The 17,517-nt window shown below is 45.5% G+C and overlaps 1 protein-coding gene and 2 pseudogenes across 2 annotated transcripts in view; 2 read left to right on the top strand and 1 right to left on the bottom strand.

The window, feature by feature from the left end:
- The window catches only part of MCM9 (minichromosome maintenance 9), a 141,730-nt gene that overhangs the window by 97,900 nt on the left and 26,313 nt on the right, over positions 1-17,517 (bottom strand). The window lies entirely within an intron of this gene.
- Positions 2,964-4,366, top strand: LOC147434927 (uncharacterized; annotated as a pseudogene).
- Positions 4,536-15,848, top strand: LOC147434926 (uncharacterized; annotated as a pseudogene).

Below are 17,517 nucleotides of genomic sequence, written 5' to 3'. Positions count from 1 at the left end.
CATCTTCTTGTTGCTGCATTGATGGCACTTGAGTTCCTACATAAAAGAGACCTTCACTCCAACAACTAGTAGGTTCACTCCAAAATTGGAAAGGCACCTCAAAAAACACTATCGCTAGCATGTTCTTCTTCCATATAAGACATCTGCCACTTGAAAAGCTGGAGACATGCATAAAAAGCCACACAAGACATCATTCCCAAGTCCTCGGCATGCCAATCTGTACCAAGACGTACTAACTGCCAATCAGGATCTTTGCAGATAAAAGGGTATGGATCAACGATACGTTGAAGCATGTGAAATGCATCCATCAGATCATTGTGCAAGCAAAAGATCACTTTAACCTCCTTGTCTACCCCATCCTCAAGAAGTTTATACTTGACAACCGCAGGTCGCATATTGTCACGAACATCCCTTGGAGATGGCACTAGCATCAAACCCTTGCATACATAGAACGCATCCCTATCACCTTCATGACCCAATACCTTTGCATCACAACCACTAGAGGGTTGCCCAACCCCCAGCTCTGGTAAAGCACATGGACCCAAGGTCACATCAACCAGCATAGAATCATCCTCCCCTGCATCATCTTCACTCTGTGTAGAAACTCCTTGTCCATAGCCCACCATCTTTTAATCAACGCAAGCATCCGTGTCATGTTGCTGTAAAGCTCCTTCTCAAAGCATACACTCCATGTCATCATCGCATGCATCACCACACCAACTCTCACTATCATCCGATGTGTCCCCATCATAGGCTACCTCATCCTCGTCAATTTCACTCTCCTCATCTCCACTTTCCATGCTGGCAAGCAAACTTTCACATTTATTTATTGTGTCCTTAACATCCTGTACCATAGACACATGTATGGCTTCCACAATTGCTTTACATACTTCATTCACGCTTGCTTGAAGCATATGGTCATTTGCACAAGTCTCCAAACCATTATTCTTGTCAACATGAGTATCCGCAACCACAAATTTGTGTACAAAAACGTCATCCACACTATCCACACCAAGTATAGACAAAGGACACTTCATGCCTGTAGCAACACATAGCTTTCTTTCTTTTTGCAGTGCTATCTTCAACGCTTCACAGTGTCACACATGGTTTTGGGCTCTTTCTCTTGCACTTTCACTTTAAGGACTGGTCGCAACAACCTTGTGAATACCTGTATTCTTTGGCTATTTGTAAAACCAGAATAGAACTCCTCTTTAGACATGGCTTCCACATGCAATAGAGCATCTTTCAAACTCTCCAAGCATCATCAAATCTTGACCAAAAATCTGCAACGGACTCATTGTCTTGCATAAACAAACCACTGACCTGTTTCCATGCATCTTGGTGAGGAATCACCTTCTTGAACCGCTTCAAAAAGCATCTCTTAAACATGTCCCAATTCACTTTGTCATCCTGTGACAAGCCCTCAAACCATTCTCTTGCATTACCTCTGATTACCAGGTTGGTACCAGCAAGCTTTAGCGCCTCACTTGGAATTGCACAGCATAAACATGTCAAATCAAACTCATAAGATACAAGCCAATCCTCTGCATCCTCAGAACGTGTGAAAATTGATGGTTGGAAAGGCACCACCATCATGAAACTCCCTTCAACATCCAAAATGTGGATACATCACTGCTCAAAATCCAAATTCTGGGTGCACAACCGGCAATATTCGCTCCGCAGCAAGATCGCCAAAGGATGATGGAGCAAAAGACACCGTGCGCACACTCACACACACTGACACTTTTACACAACACAAGGAGTTCACTTAAATTCCTCACCCCACACACCACCACTCAAAAGCTCAACGGAAAATCTCCCTTCAAACTCCAAACACCTCGACTTACAAGCCCTTGCCTGCCCACAAACACTACAAGGTGAGTCGAGTTGATCGATGTTTGAAATCACACTTGATGGCTACCAAAAGATACAAGAAAAGCCACCAAAAACTCAAAAACTCCAGCCACAAAAGGCCCCTCTCAAACCATTGCAAAAGCTTCATTAAACTCCACTCTGTTGGACTCTTTGGAGCAGCCCCAACCCTAATGGCACCGATACAGGGTCACATAATCTTACAGAAAGCCGCACCTTCTTCCGTCAACTTCTTGCAACCAGGGTTGTCCACATCTGTCGAACGGAACGATCCGTCCGTCCCGTCCGGGTTCCGTCCGATTAAAAAAACTGACCGTTGGCGGAATTTTTTGACCGTTTTTACACCGGTTTTGTAGCGCCTAGTGCTGGCAGTTTTTGAACGCTGAAACTTGAACGTTGGGGGCCTTGGAGCCTTGGCCCTTGGGGCATCATAAGCCAATGTGCCATCCCCCCCCCCCCCCCCCCCCAACATCCACACACACACACACACACAAAGCCACATGGGCCATGGCCATGGCACACGGAATTTGAATTTTGAAGCATGCTCTCTCTTTAACCCTCTTCTCCCTCTCTCCTCAAAACCTATATAAGGTTTCCCACCCTCTCTTCTTCTCCATATATCCCTCAAGCTCTCTCATTCATCTCCTTCCCTACTCAAGCTCCCTCAAGCTCTCTCCATTCATCAAGGGCCAAGGCTTCAAGCTTTGGCACTCCATCAAGGCTTCAAGCTCTCCATTATTCCTTCAAGCTCCCTTCATCTCCTTCAAGCTCTCCATTGTTCCTTCAAGCTCCCTTCATCTCCTTCAAGCTCTCCATTATTACTTAAGCTCCCTTCATCTCCATCCATCTCCTTCAAGCTCTCTATTACTCTAAAGTTCTCTCATCACTCCCCATCCCTCAAGCTCTCCATAATGCCGCCCACTCTTCATGAAGCCTTCAACAAGCATTGCCGCTACTTTGAAAGGGTGAAGAACAAGCAAAATGTTTGCAAATGGTATTGCAACTATTGCCCGAAGACCATAACCTCAAGCTCCACCCGCCTTATCATCCACTTGACCAAGATGGAAGGGGAAGCGGGTCCTTGTCCGAATATGCCCGACGACATTCTCCAAGAGTGCAAAGCAAAGTATCTCCCCTTGAAGACGCGCAAGGGGGTTGAAAAGGCATCGGAGGAGGTGGTTCCGCCCGACCATGATCTCTCCGATTCGGGAGAGGATGCTTCTCCATCAATGTCCGTTGCATCCGGCACCGCTACCATGGCCTCCACCGAGGGTGGTAGCGTGTCAAAGAAGAGCAAAAGAAGTCATGGTGGGCGGCCTCCAAAGCAAGCTACTCTTGCACAAACGGTGGGTGGAACTTCCAGTCCATTGTCTTTCCTCAAAGAGAGGCAACGACAAGCGGAGATAGAGATTGCACGCACCATCATTGAGTGCAATCTCTCTTTTCATATTCTTCGCACGGATCGTTGGAAACGCATGGTGAAGGGTATTGCCGCGGTTGGTCCATGTGAAGGGTGGACGGGAGTGTCATACCATGACATGCGCACCAAGAAGCTTGATGAAGAGAGGGCACGAATCGACAAGTCTCTTGACCCCGTGCGTGCCGGATGGGTAAAGTATGGTTGCTCTATTCTCACCGATGGATGGAGTGACCGCAAGAAGAGGGGAATCATTAATATCCTTGTCTCATGCCCTCTTGGCACCTACTTCTTGCGAGCGGTTGATGCGGGAGCAAGGGGGAAAAAGGTCACGGGTGCCTTCATTTACCGCCACATTCGTCAAGCCATAAAAGAGGTAAAATTTTTGATTCCACTCTCAAGTATCTACTATTTTCAATTTTGTCTTTTGCCTTGGCTCTTCTCACTTTCTCTTCTTTCTCCGTATGTAGATCGGTCCAAGCAACGTCATTCAAGTAATCACCGACAATGCCTCCAATTGTGCTTCCATGGCCAAAAAGCTAGAGGCGGAGTATCCACACATAGTATGGACTCCATGTGCATCACATTGCATTGACCTCCTCTTGGAGGACATTGGCGACCTACCTTGGGTGAAGGACATTCTATCCCAAGCCCTCTCCATCGTCAACTTCATCAACAAAAAGGTGAGAGTACTTGCGATATATCGCACTTACTCCGGCTTGGAGTTGAAGAAACCTTCCGCAACACGCTTTGCCGCTATGTGGCTCCTCCTTGAGCTATGATGTGCAAACCAACTTGCAAAAGACAATGGTCTCGGATGAGTTCAAAGCATGGATTGAAGAAGAGACCCAATCATCCCAACAAGATGCAAAGGCTATCCAACGGCTTTTCTTGAAGGAGGAGTTTTGGCAAGAGGTCAAGGGTCTTGTCATGGTGGTATTGCCATTGTATAAGGTGCTTCGGATGACCGACATGGAAGGGTCTACCATAGGTCTCCTTTACCACTTCATGGAGGAGGCTTACAAGGAGATTGAGAGATCCACCATTCTTGATGGAGCACCCGATGGTTCACGGTAAACATTTCACCTTATGATTTATCATTTATGTACATTGTAAGTTGTCTTTTTCCATCTACGGTTCTACCCTTCCATGCTTGACTATCTTTCTCTCTCTTTGTAGTGATGTGTTGAAGGACTCTCCAAAGAGAGATGACATTCTCTTCCTTGTTAAAAAGCGGTGGGATTGGATGAGGCGACCAATCCATGGCTTTGCCGCCCTCTTGCATCCGGCTTTCAAAAAGCCATCCATCTTTGCGGATCAAGCACTTCAAGAGGAGCGCGACAAGTACCTTCCAAAGATACTAAATAAAGAACACCATGGAGAGTTTCTCCAAGAGCTCATCAACTATGGAGACCAAAGAGACACGGCATTCGCTTCCTCGGTGTGTTGGAAGAGGGATTCGTTAGTGAAGCCTCTTTTTTGGTGGGAATGTTTGGCTATCAATTGCCTCACCTTCAAAGGGTGGCATTGAGGGTTCTTGGACAGGTATATCATATATATTAATAATTATACATAATACCATACCATAAATTATAAATTTATAATCTCAATCATGTCATCATTTGACATTCATCATTCATGTGACATAAGTCACCTCTCAATTCCCACAATTCAAATCTCATGCCTCTCTTCTATCATCTATGTGCTCTAGGATTGCTCATCGGGTGTATGTGAGCGGAATTGGTCGGCGTATTCTCTTATACACACCAAGATCCGCAACAAGCTTTCTACAAAGCAATTGAAGCGGCTTATCTATTGTCGCTCCAATTTACGCATGTTGAGGTCCATGCATGAGATGCCAATGGCTAGGCACGTAATTGAGTTGGCTACATCATACTCTTTATTTATGCTTTCACATGTATGATATATCATGTGCTCATATTTTTGGCATGCCAAATTGCTAACTCCATTAATCTTCTTGCATGTTGTAAATGACAAATAGGTGAATGTAGATGAATGCAAGCTCTCCATTGAGACTCTTAAGAGTCTCAACAAAGATCGCGATCCAGAGGAGGAGCAAATATTTCGAGACCTCTACTTGGAGTTGGAGGAGATTGATCGCCGTGTCTCTCGCACACGGTCCCACAAGAAGGTGGTTGTGCGAGCTTTGGCAACTACAGGTAGAGGAGCTTCCACTTCGGTTGCTCGTGGGAGTGGAAGAACGTCGGCACGGACACCCAGGACCTGTGTGCGGCGAGGCTCGGGTAGCGGATCTACTATGGCGGACACCACTTTGGAGAATGTGTCCATTTCTAGGCCTGCGGATCCTAGAGAGCCAGAGTTTGATGATGAGGGCAACATCCTTAGTGAGGGAGATTATGGTCTTGCATCTAGTGCATCTGATGCAAGTAGTAATGAGGATGATGCAGCTACCTCTAGCTCAAGCTCGGACCACAACTCCGGTGATGAGAGCGATATGAGCACTTAGAACTCTCTCTTTATGCTTTAAAGTTTGCACCCATGGGCCATGAGACTATGAGTTGTGTCACTACTTTTTTGTACTACTTTTTGTCACTTGTATCTCTCGAGCCTCGACTCTCTACTTATGTAATGGATTATGAAATCAAATGCAATCATGATCATCTTTTTTCAAGCATTGCCGTTTCCAATGTCCATGGCCAAATCTTTAATGTTCTTACTTGTAAGACATCTCCTTTAAGTTGTATGTACTTAATACTAAGTAGTTACTCATAATAGAGTAAAAGCTCTGAAAAATATATGATTTATTTTTTTGCATCGTACGTTACTTCAACATACGTCTAATTTTTTTTAGTTCGATTAGTACCGCACGTCTACGTACGTGTAACCATCGTACGTGACCGTACGTGTCAACTATGCTTGCAACCACACATCCATGGAAACCTCAGGACTTCCATTGAAGTGAAGAAACTCTTATTCACTCCTACACACTCGAAAACAAGACGGGACTGCATAGGACCACCTATGGAAACTCTGCGTCCTCCCACACACGGAGAGGTGAAAGTGTTGATGTTGGGCTTCAAAAGTTCTCCCTCAACCTGAACCCCCACGGCACCGTGAGTGATGTGGCAATTTGAAGTCTTTTCACACCATTTTTAACCATTTTTTAAACTTTTTAAGCCTAGTTTTGGCCAATTTTGATGCTCGACGTGCATTTTTCGCGGGAAAAGTGCCAAACGAACTCCAAAATCCACCAAATTTTGTAGGCTTGGTCCTTGATATCCAAACTCCATTGCCACATGCCCACATTCCACTTTTGACCACTTCTAGGGCGGTTCGCGCACCACTACATATCAGGCGACGCCACAAATAGACAGTTATCGCATGTGTCAAATTTCTTGTCTAATGGTGGTACAGTTGAAGATTTATTGATCCTTTTCTTGTGCAAGAGGATCCTTCAGTGATCTAAGAGGCAACAACTTCCTCAACCTCCCCCTTATCAATTGGAAACCTTAATACCCGCTGAGAAAGTTGAAGATTCAAAAGATTCCAATTCTTATGTGACAACCAACAAGCACATAACCCCTTCTTTGGCCGTCATCCAGGCAGGAAAATTCGCCTCGTCACCACCCTTGCAGAATACATTCTTTGTCTCTAAACAGATACCAGATGCTATAGTGAATGATAATTCTTCAAACTTGAAGACTCCAGTCCTTGCCTTCAGCGGTGCAAAGAATAAAGCAGATACAGACTCTTGCAGCATGACTTTAGTCATTGCAAATGAATCTTTGAACACAACTTGTCCTATTGATAAACCTTTACAAATAGATATACCTCCAAACGCTACTCTATCTCAGTCTACGACATCCCTTCAGGAGGATTTTACTGTTCCAGATAAACCAATGGAATACCTTACAGATTTCCAACCAGTGGTCTTCACTCAACAGAAAACGCAAGTCAGTTTACCAATAATTTCACTTGAAGCAAATATAGATTCAATATTTTATTGAACAAAGCTCAAAGTTACAAATGACTTTGACAAAGGCACTTATCAAGTTGCAAATATGATCAGTTTTTAGTTTGGCAAAATAGTCATGGTCAATAACATTGTCATGACATGGGACTTAGCTTTGGATGCAGAAGTACAACAACAATACATTTCCTTCTCTCGGAGTTTCTACAACTGCCCTCGGTTTTTTTTTTAAGAGGGAGGGAATGTTACGATTGTGATTGTGTTGCAGTATTACATGTACTCCTAGTTGCAGATACGCAAAGTGCCATGCCAAGGAGAACCCCTACACTTGGAGGGTCATGACCCTTCGCTCAAGAGACTGCCTCTTCGCCAAAAGCCACACTTCTAGACGACGGGTCACACCCCTTCGCTCTACGGGTGTAACTCTTCGCCCAATGGTTGCAGCTCTTCGCCAAAAGGATGTGTCTTTATGTCTAAAGTCGTGTCTCTTCACCATGAGACGTGTCTTTTCATTTGTGTCTGTGCGTCTCCTATATAAGGAGCCTATTGTACTCAGTTTTCAAAGCATTCATTCATCAATCAAACACAGAGTCTTCTAAGTCTTGTCTCGAGTACAGTTCAAGTTTCTTAAGTCTTAATCATGAGTTTAGATACTTCATTAAGAATTAGTAACTAGAATCCTTACACACTTGCTCACGCTCGCAATCCAAGACTGCCTTTCTTTCTTCGCGATCACGATCCAAGGCGGCGTGTTGCACTTCTTGTTGTAACATCATGTCCATCATCGTCTTGACCAAAGCCTCCATAGGATTTGGTGTAAACAGTGCGTAGATGGGGAAGGGGGAGGGTCGAAAAAACCTCCTGGTGGGGAAAATTCGTCCTCGCCACCTCCATGCTCATCACCTTCATGCAAAGTATCCATTCCGCTTCGGATGATGACCATACACTGAGATTTGGGGTACTTGAGTTCGCGAGGAACTTGGGTTCTTGTGGTTCTTCGGTTCTTGAGTTCTTGAGGTTCTTGGAGTTCTTGAGGTTCTTGAGGTTCTTGAGTTCTTTAGCTTGCAATCTATGTTAGAGAAGGCTTTTCTCTTACCCGCGTTGGACTCTTTCCTGCGGGCGCACCCCTCGGCGGCCTTGCGCTCACACCAAGGTTGCCTTTTCCCACCTCACGTCGATTGGTCGGCCACTAAGTGCACGGTTCGCTCTCAATGAGTGAAAAGAGGAACGAGGGGAGGACGGACAAGCCCTTCTTTCTTGGGTTTCCTGTCACTCTGCAAAAACACAATTAGGAATCGACACGCCCAAGTGGACTTAGGTTACGTGCGACCGCAACAAGCAAAAAAAATTCTTGTGGTTCTTTCCTTGAGTGATAATGAACACTGTCAAAGCTCTGATACCAATGTAAGGTGCAGCGGAAGTGAATGTTGAACTTTGCTCAAAAGATGAGTGCTCGGAACTGTGCTCAAGGGTTCCTTTTACTTACGAAAGGAAGAGCCTTTCGTTCCTTTAGTGAGAGAGTGAAAATGTCACGTGCATATCTAACCCTATGTGTACGTGGACAAGCTACTTCATGACAAGGGTTCAGTTAGCCTAGCTTAGGAAGTGTTCTGGCACTTTTGTGAGTCTGTTCGCAGACCATGCATGTCCAGGCACTTAGAGTAGATGCATATCCTCTGGTTGCACACAGCATGATCATCAAATTACCATTAGAACCCATCGGGAGCATTTTTACAGTGCACACATCTATTTTCTCTATTTTAGCCATTTTTCACTTCTTATTAATAAGTGACTTTGTTGGGAAACTAGGCAGGGCAATTTGACTCAGGCAGTATATAAGAAAAGCTAGCGCTAGCACTTTCTCGCAGAAGAGGTAGCATGGACCAAGTGTCCAACAGTGCACCTTCTCAACAAGACCCCCGGCAAGAACTCCTAGCGTTTCTCAGCCATCAAGATAGCCTAGCGTTTTCAGCATTTGCAGATCAGCCCCAACGTTTTGCAACTTACGGATCAGCCTGGCGTTAGCAAATTCACAGCAGATTCCCTAGCGTTTTTGCAACAGACAGCAAATCAGCCCAACGTTTTTGCAATTGCAGACTACCATCAGCGTTTTGCAGATTCCCGGCGACAAGTACCCCATTTGCATCAGCGTTTTCAGTTTTCAGCAGTCCGACTCCGCTCCGCAGCCCCCAAACCTCGTAGATCTCACCTTCCCGCAACAGATCCTCGTCGCACGATCAGATCAGCCAGAGTTTGCAAATTCAGCCCGCTATTCGCAGATTTCAGCATCTACGTTTTCAGCGCATCGTCATCACGTCGTCGTCATCACCGTCGTCACCGACATAAGAGTCAGAATTCAGAAAATACAAGTTTTGCAGATTTCAACCCTTAGCAGTTTCAGATTTGAGCCCGTCTCGTCGTCATTCTCATCGTCGGCAAGTCCATTGCATTGTAGAGATTTGTGCAATCAATAGTAGACCGCTCTCGCCATAGAGAGTGGGGCCTTCGAACGAGGGTTTGACAACATTTTGGTGTCGTATTCTTCTCTCTCTATCTCTCAGTCTCAACACCTTCATTCACAGTGTTTATCCACTTTGTTTGTGATCATTTGCACTCTCTCATTAAAGGAACGGAAGGCTCTCCCTTCCGTAAGTAAAAGAAACCCTTGAGCACAGTTCAGAGCACTCATCTTGAGCAAAGTTCAACATTCACTTCCATTGCACCTTACATTGGTATCAAAGCTTTGGCAATGTTCTGTATCACTCAAGGAAAGAACCACAAGAATTTTTTTGCTTGTTACGCTCGCACGTAACCCAAGTCCACTTGGGCGTGTCGATTCCTAATCGTGTTTTTGAAGAGTGACTTGAAACCCAAGAAAGAAGGGCTTGTCCAGCCTCCCCTTGTTTCTCTTTTCACTCATTGAAAGCGGACAATGCACTTAGCAGCCGGCCACTCGATGTGAGGTGGGAAAAAGCAACCTTGGTGTGAGCGCAAGGCCGCCAAGGGGTGCACCCGCAGGAAATAGTAGAGCTCCGGTAAGAGAAGATCCTTCTCTAACAAATTGCAAGCTAAAGAAAGAACCTCAAGAACTCAAGAAGCCAAGAACCACAAGAACCACAAGAACCTAAGTCCCTCGTGAACTTAAGAACCCAACACTTCACTGTATGGTCATCACTCGAAGGGGAATGGATACTTCGCATGGAGGTGATAAGCATGGAAGTGGAGAAGAATTTTCCCCACAGGAGGTTTTTCAGACCCTCCGCCTTCCCCATCTACGCCAAGGATTGAACCAAATCCTATGGAGGCTTTGGTCAAGACGATGATGGACATTATGCTACACAAGAAGCACAGCGTGCCGCATCGGAACTCGAGTGCGAAGAAAGAACAGCAGCCTTAGAGCGTGAGCGCGAGCAAGCGCGTTGGCGGCCGACGAAAGAAAGGCAGAATTGGATCGCGAACGGGAAGAAAGAAAGGCCGACTTGGAGCGTGAGCGCGAGCAAGCGCGCTTGGCAGCCGAAGACAGAAGGGTAGCCTTGGAGCGCGAGCATGAGCAAGCGCGCTTGGCGACCGAAGATAGACGAGCGGCCTTGGAGTTAGAGTGTGAGGCGCAGAGAGACCAACGCATGCAAGAGTTGGTCCTACAAGTACTCACCTCGCAACCCAAGCCGGTCAAAGATGTTGGTGGTTCATCAAGTAGCAGAGACTCGAACTCCAACAACCCCGTCAAAGAGAAGATCACGTTCGGTAAGTAATGACAGTAAGATGGATGCTAGTGTTATTCATTCTTGGTTACATCAATTTAATGCTTATTTTGCGACAACTAAGAAGACAAGGAATAGCAAGGTTTTGATGGCAGCCACAGCCATGTACCTTGCCGGTGATGCCAATAATTGGTACAACGCATGGCAAGAGACACAGTTGGCCGCGCACCTAGAGGAAGCCGACGAAGGCGCGCCCCTTTCCTTCAATTGGGCCAACTTCCAAGACAAGCTCAAGGCGCAGTTTATGCCACCTCAATACCCAGCACGATTGAAGGACGATTGGCACAGTCTCAAGCAAAATGGTTTGCCAGTTATATTTTTCTCTAATCGTGTTTTGCAGCTCGGCGCCCAATTACGCAAATCGGAGGCTTTCATTTTCGGGTTGGACGACTATATCAGGTTTGATGTCGAAGTCCTCGACCCCATAGATCTCAACAAGGCAGTAGAGATTGCTCTCGTGCAGGAGATGAAGCACAATAAGGGAAAGCCTAAGGAGAACAAGACTTCGCAAAGTACCTCTCAAACTTCGCAGAACCCTCAAAACGGTAAAAACGGTAAGAATGGTAACTCTTCTAACCAATCTTCCTCTAGTCTCTCAGAAAAGAACTCTCCAAATGAACCAAAGGGTACAGCAAACACAATTGCTAAACTTAAGCTCACTTCAAATGCAAAGGAAAAACAAGGAATTTTAGGAGGATACATCACATCGGAAGAACAAAGCATTTATTCTAAGGAAGGTTAATGTTATCATTGTCACATCAAGGGTCACATAAAAAGAACATGTCCTAAGCTTAACTCTGATGAATCTAAAGAACCCACGGAACCCACATCCTCTGTCAATGATAAATGAGAACACCAGTGTGACCCAAGTTTCTCAGGATCCTCCCATTGATGAGTCTCTCATTAAGCGTTATGGTCATGTGAAGGGTCAACGTTTTGTCATATTGTTTGACCCAGGCAGTAGGCATGATGTGATTAGTGACTCTCTTGTCGAAAGAGCCCGCTTGGAGGTTAGCAAGACATCTCCTTTCAAGGTGTCGGGCTTCGCTCCCGGTATGGACTCTCTCATCACACAAGAGTGCCTTGATGTTTTGTTCATTGTTCAACAAGCATCCTTGCGCAGAAAATTTGTAGTCTCTCCTCTTTCAGGATGTGATATGCTTTTAGGCATTCGATGGTTTCGTGAGCATAACCCTCTCATTGATTGGGCAGCTAATACTTTCACTTTCAATGCCAAGAGTGACTCTCCCATTGTCATTCGTGGAGAGCAAGTTGTTCATTCTTCATCTCTCATTTCTAATGTGCAGGCGAAGATTGAAAGAATCAAGAGAAGGAGACTCTCTCAGTCTTGTCTTCTCCAAAGCACGACACACATGATTTGCATGATAAAAATGTGATTATTCACAAACATGATGATTTGCATGATAATGATGTGATTGTTCACAAGGATGATGGTTTAGTTGATACTTTGTCTAGTGAAGTCAACCTCATTGCAGATTCGATCAATCACGAAGAACCGATCTTGGCTCTCGAGTCGAGGTCCCAAGAACCCCCACAGGAAGTATTATGTGTGCGCATGATTAGTCAGCACGCATTGTTTGAGTGTTTCATTGTGATGATTTCCTGTATTTTAGTCACTGTCTTTATGTGTTCCCTTTCCATAGGCAAGCCATATTGTACAATGAACACAATCCACTCATGAATGTGCAGGGATGTATGTGGATTACTCATGAAAAGATGAAATGTTTGCACCCAAGGAATTCACATTCCATGTCTCTTCCTTGGCATGACACAGTATCCGAAAGAGCACAAGAAAGATTGAGCATGAAGCATCCGCATTTCCATTGTGATTTGCCACAGTTGATAGATTTAGATCAGAAAGACAAGTTTCGAATCCATTGTTTGCGTGTGTTTGATGAACGGTTTGGCACTCCGTCTCTTTGTTCATCTACATTGCATGCACAATCTTTAAAGAAGACTAGAATTTTTCCAATCACTTTACATGAAATGCGTATATTCATGTTTTTGTGTTGGAAGTGGTTTCATGAATTTTCCTCCTCGGAGATTCTTGAAGAAGGAAGACGCATGACTATAGACGAAGTTGAAGCATTGAAGAAGCCACAGATGACTGTGTCGCTTTCGGCGCAACCCAAGAAGCAAGCGTTGCAGACCTTTATAAAGTTCAAGTATGGCATGATCGACGCATCAAAGTGGGTTGGCGAAGAGTCCTTTCCAGAATTCCAGACGCTGTTGGTGATCTCCCTCGACGTCATACAGTTCGGAACTAGTACCTCACTTTAAAAAGGAGGGGATGTCACATGCACATCTAACCCTATATGTACTTCATGACAAGGGTTCAGTTAGCCTAGCTTAGGAAGTGTTTTGATACTTTTGTGAGTCTGTTCGCAGACCGTGCATGTCCAAGCACTTAGAGTAGATGCATATCCTCTGGTTGCACACAGCATGATCATCAGATTACCATTAGAACCCATCAGGAGCATTTTTACACTGCACAAACCTATTTTTCCTATTTTAGCCATTTTTCAGTTATTATTAATAAGTGACTTTGTTGGAAAACTGGGTAGGGCAATTTGACTCAGACAGTATATAAGAAAAGCTAGCGCTAGCACTTTCTCGCAGAAGAGGCAACGGGTACCAAGTGTCCAACAGTGCACCTTCTCAGTAAGACCCCCGACAGGAACTCCTAGCGTTTTTCAGCCATCAAGACAGCCTAACGTTTTCAGCATTTGCAGATCAGCCCCAACGTTTTGTAACTTGCGGATCAGCCTGGCGTTAGCAAATTCACAGTAGATTCCCTAGCGTTTTTGCAGCAGACAGAAGATCAGCCCAGCGTTTTTGCAATTGCAGACTACCATCAGTGTTTTTGCAGATTCCTGGTGACAAGTACCCCATTTGTATCAGCATTTTCAGTTCTCAGCAGTCCAACTCCGCTCCGCAGCCCCCAAACCTCGTAGATATCACCTTCCCGTAGCAGATCCTCGCCGCACGGTCAGATAAGCAAGAGTTTGCAGATTCAGCCCGCTATTCGCAGATTTCAGCATCTGTGTTTTCAACGCATCATCATCGCGTCGTCGTCATCGCCGTCGTCACCGACATAGAGTCAGAATTCAGCAGATACAAGATTGCAAATTTCAGCCCTTAACGGTTTCAGATTTCAACCCGTCTCTCATCGTCGTCGACATCATCGGCAAGTCCATTGCATTGTAGAGATTTGTGCAATCAATAGTAGACCGCTCTCGCCATAGAGAGTGGGGCCTTCGAAGGAGGGTTTGATAACATTCTGGTGTCGTATTCTTCTCTCTCTATCTCTCAGTCTCAACACCTTCATTCACAATGTTTAACCACTTTGTTTGTGATCATTTGCACTCTCTCATTAAAGGAACGGAATGCTCTCCCTTCCGTAAGTAAAAGGAACCCTTGAGCACAGTTCGGAGCACTATCTTTAGCAAAGTTCAACATTCACTTCCGTTGCACCTTACAACAAATGATCACAAACAAAGTGGAAAAACATTGTGAATGAAGGTGCTGAGACTGAGAGAGAGAGAGAACGAGAGAAGAATACGACACCAGAATGTTGTCAAACCCTCCTCCAAGGACCCCCCTCTCTATGGCAAGAGAGGTCTATGCTATTGATTGCACAAATCTGGTACAATGGTCTAGATGCAATGTTCTTGATACTATGATGCAATGATGATCTAAGTCGGAGACGACGGCGACGGCGAGGGCGACGACAACACTGATGACTGCTAGCTAAAAACACTAACTTCAGAGGCTAAAAATGTTGCTATGTCGGGGCTTAAAAACGCTACTGTTGCAGGGCAAAAACGCTAGACTGCAGGGCTGAAAAACGCTACATTTGTTGGCTGAAAAACGCTGGTCTAGCCTGCTGAAAAGACGCTGATCCAGCTTGCTAAAAACGCTGATGCTGATTGCTAGAAATGCTGGTCTAGGTGCTGATCTGCAAACGCTGACGTAGGCTTATCTGCAAACACTATATGCTGAAAGTCCTGGTGCTAGGGCTGAAGGTGCTCGAAGAAAACGCTGGTCTTGCTGAGGTTCTTGTTGAGGAGAAACACTAGAGGGCCTATTGCAGAGTTTGCATGTGCTCTCTTGGTTTCTTTTGCTTCTACTGAGTGACTGCCACAGCAGGTTTCTTTTATATTAACTTAGCAAATTTGCCCTATCCAATTTTCCAACAAAGTCACTTATTAATAATAAGTGAAAAATGGATAAATAGGGGAAATGGGTTCTGTGCACTATAAAATGCTCATGACGGTTACTGAATGTCATGCTGATGATCATGCTGTGTGCAACCAGAGGATATGCAACTACTCTACGTGCCTGGACATGCACGGCCTGCGCACAAGCTCACATAGGTGCCAGAACACTTCCTAAGCTGACCTGAACCCTAGACCTGAAGTAGCTTGTCCACATGCACATAGGGTTAGATGTGCACGTGACATCTGCCACGTGTCAAGTCCACCAAGTGCGAACCCGCGACCAACAATAATTGTCTTGTCTTTTTGTGTAGAGTGACACTGTAGCCCAGCTACATGTTGCCCGCCACAAGACCACTCACCGTCTTCGAGAGTGGCGGACTGAAAGATTTGCAAAAAGGTCTAGTGCTATTTACACTGGAGGTGAAGATGCCCAAGAGCTGCCAATTGCTGGTGGTCGGATGATGGAGGTGGAGGCGGGTAGAAAGGTGGGTAAGGAGATGAAGGACAGGCGTATGGTGGAGAGTAGTGGCCATATGTATGAGGAGGATACACTGGATAGGGAGCACCCATCCATGAGCAGCAAACTGGGTAAAGTGAGAAGGTGAAGCAGCTAGTGGAAAGCCGGAAAAGCCGTTGTAAAAGGGAGCAGGATGGGACGAGGGGGGCTAGGAGAGTGAGGCCACGGAGGGTCCTCGAAACTATGAGGAAGCCGACCTGGGTGGTTGTTCCGCTCCCTAAGAATCCTCCGAATGAGCTTTCGAAGCGTCCGCTTGTACTGCCATAGCAAGAACATGAGTAGAACTTGGAGCTGTAGTTGGCAAGGATGTAGTTGTTTGTGAAACGGCTATAGACTGATGTTGGACACAGGAGGGACACACTGAACTGACCACAGGGGAAAGTTCCTGAACTACGGCCATATCATTTGCTTCTTTTAGCTGCATTTGTAAAGTGCGGACACTGTGTTTGAGATCCTGTGCTTGTCGAGTGAGATTTCTAATGCGATCTTGAGCTTGAGCAATTAACACGTCCCTATCCCATCGATCTTTGAAGGTGGCAATGCACTTCCCTCTATTTACTGTCATACACAGCGCGATGCAGCCCGTTAGTACCCTGCAAAGAGATTGCTGCATCTAAAATAGTTTGAATTGATCTTCTGTCCGCATATAGAAGTCCATCAGCCTGGGGCGAAAAGTTGACAAACGGGTCACCTTGCTCACAGCTAGGTGCCCCTGCACTAGGAGTAGGAGTAGATGGTACTGCCGACACAACTGGGGAGTGTGTTTGGACGCTTACAACACTAGCAATAGGTGGAGTGAAGGTAGAGGTGGCCATGGAAGTGACCCCAATCACATTTGTTAGAGTTGTGGCCTTGACACTGGAGATTTTAACTTGGGACTCTGAGAAAGGTAATGTTGCCAGCTCTTCGATTGAGTCTTTATGTACCTTAGCCCTTTTACATAGAGGGCCTTTCCCTTTGGGCATCCTGGATGGACCTGACTGCACTTGGGCATCATCTTGCGGATTAGAGACAGCACTGGCATCTGCTTTCTGCTACATAGTTTGCACTACCCAATACATAATGGGGGTTGCATAGCAATTAAACCTCTTAGCCTTCCCCTTTATTTGTGTCCGAAATCGTTTTGCCCTGTCTTGCAGCGCCTTATAGAGAAGATGGTGAAAAGGATAGGGTAGACAATGGCAGAGACAAAAAAATGCATCACACACAACTGGAGAGGAAGGAACCACTGCCTTGTCTAGTACGTGTAGTAAAAAGTAGTACTATAAAATGGAGTACAACTGTTGATTCCTGGTATAGTCCATGTGTGAGTGTATCAACAGCTCGTGGCACGCATTAGCAGTGTCTTCAAGGAGAGATTGAAGAAGGTTTTAGTGGTGGACAAAGGTACAGGCACATTCAGTATCCCCATCGCACGCCCAACATCCTCCACTGTAAGAGTAACCCCATTGAGTTTCGGAAAAGTGAGTAAAAGAGCACTCAGTTTAGCATTGGAAATAGTGCAAGATAGATCTGCCTGAGCCAATTGTGGAGACCAAGGTGTAGTAACTGCTGCTGAGAAAAAACATCCTTGAGTATTGGGTTGGGGACTTGTAAGTGATATATCATAAGTAGGGGTACCTTGGAGATGGCACCAGAAGGGCGGGGCACCTGGAGAGTGGTCACCTTGCTTGGAGTAACTGATTGGGGTGAATCTTCGTCGGAGGATTCCTCGGATAGTTGCTCTGAACTCGGAGCATAGTCCAACTTGCTTTCAC

This window comes from Adiantum capillus-veneris, chromosome 19 (genome assembly GCF_014529385.1).
Source record: "Adiantum capillus-veneris isolate H3 chromosome 19, ASM1452938v2, whole genome shotgun sequence".
Taxonomy (NCBI): Eukaryota; Viridiplantae; Streptophyta; class Polypodiopsida; order Polypodiales; family Pteridaceae; genus Adiantum; species Adiantum capillus-veneris.
Note: the sequence above shows the minus strand (reverse complement) of the source record. Positions and strands in the feature narration are given on the sequence as shown.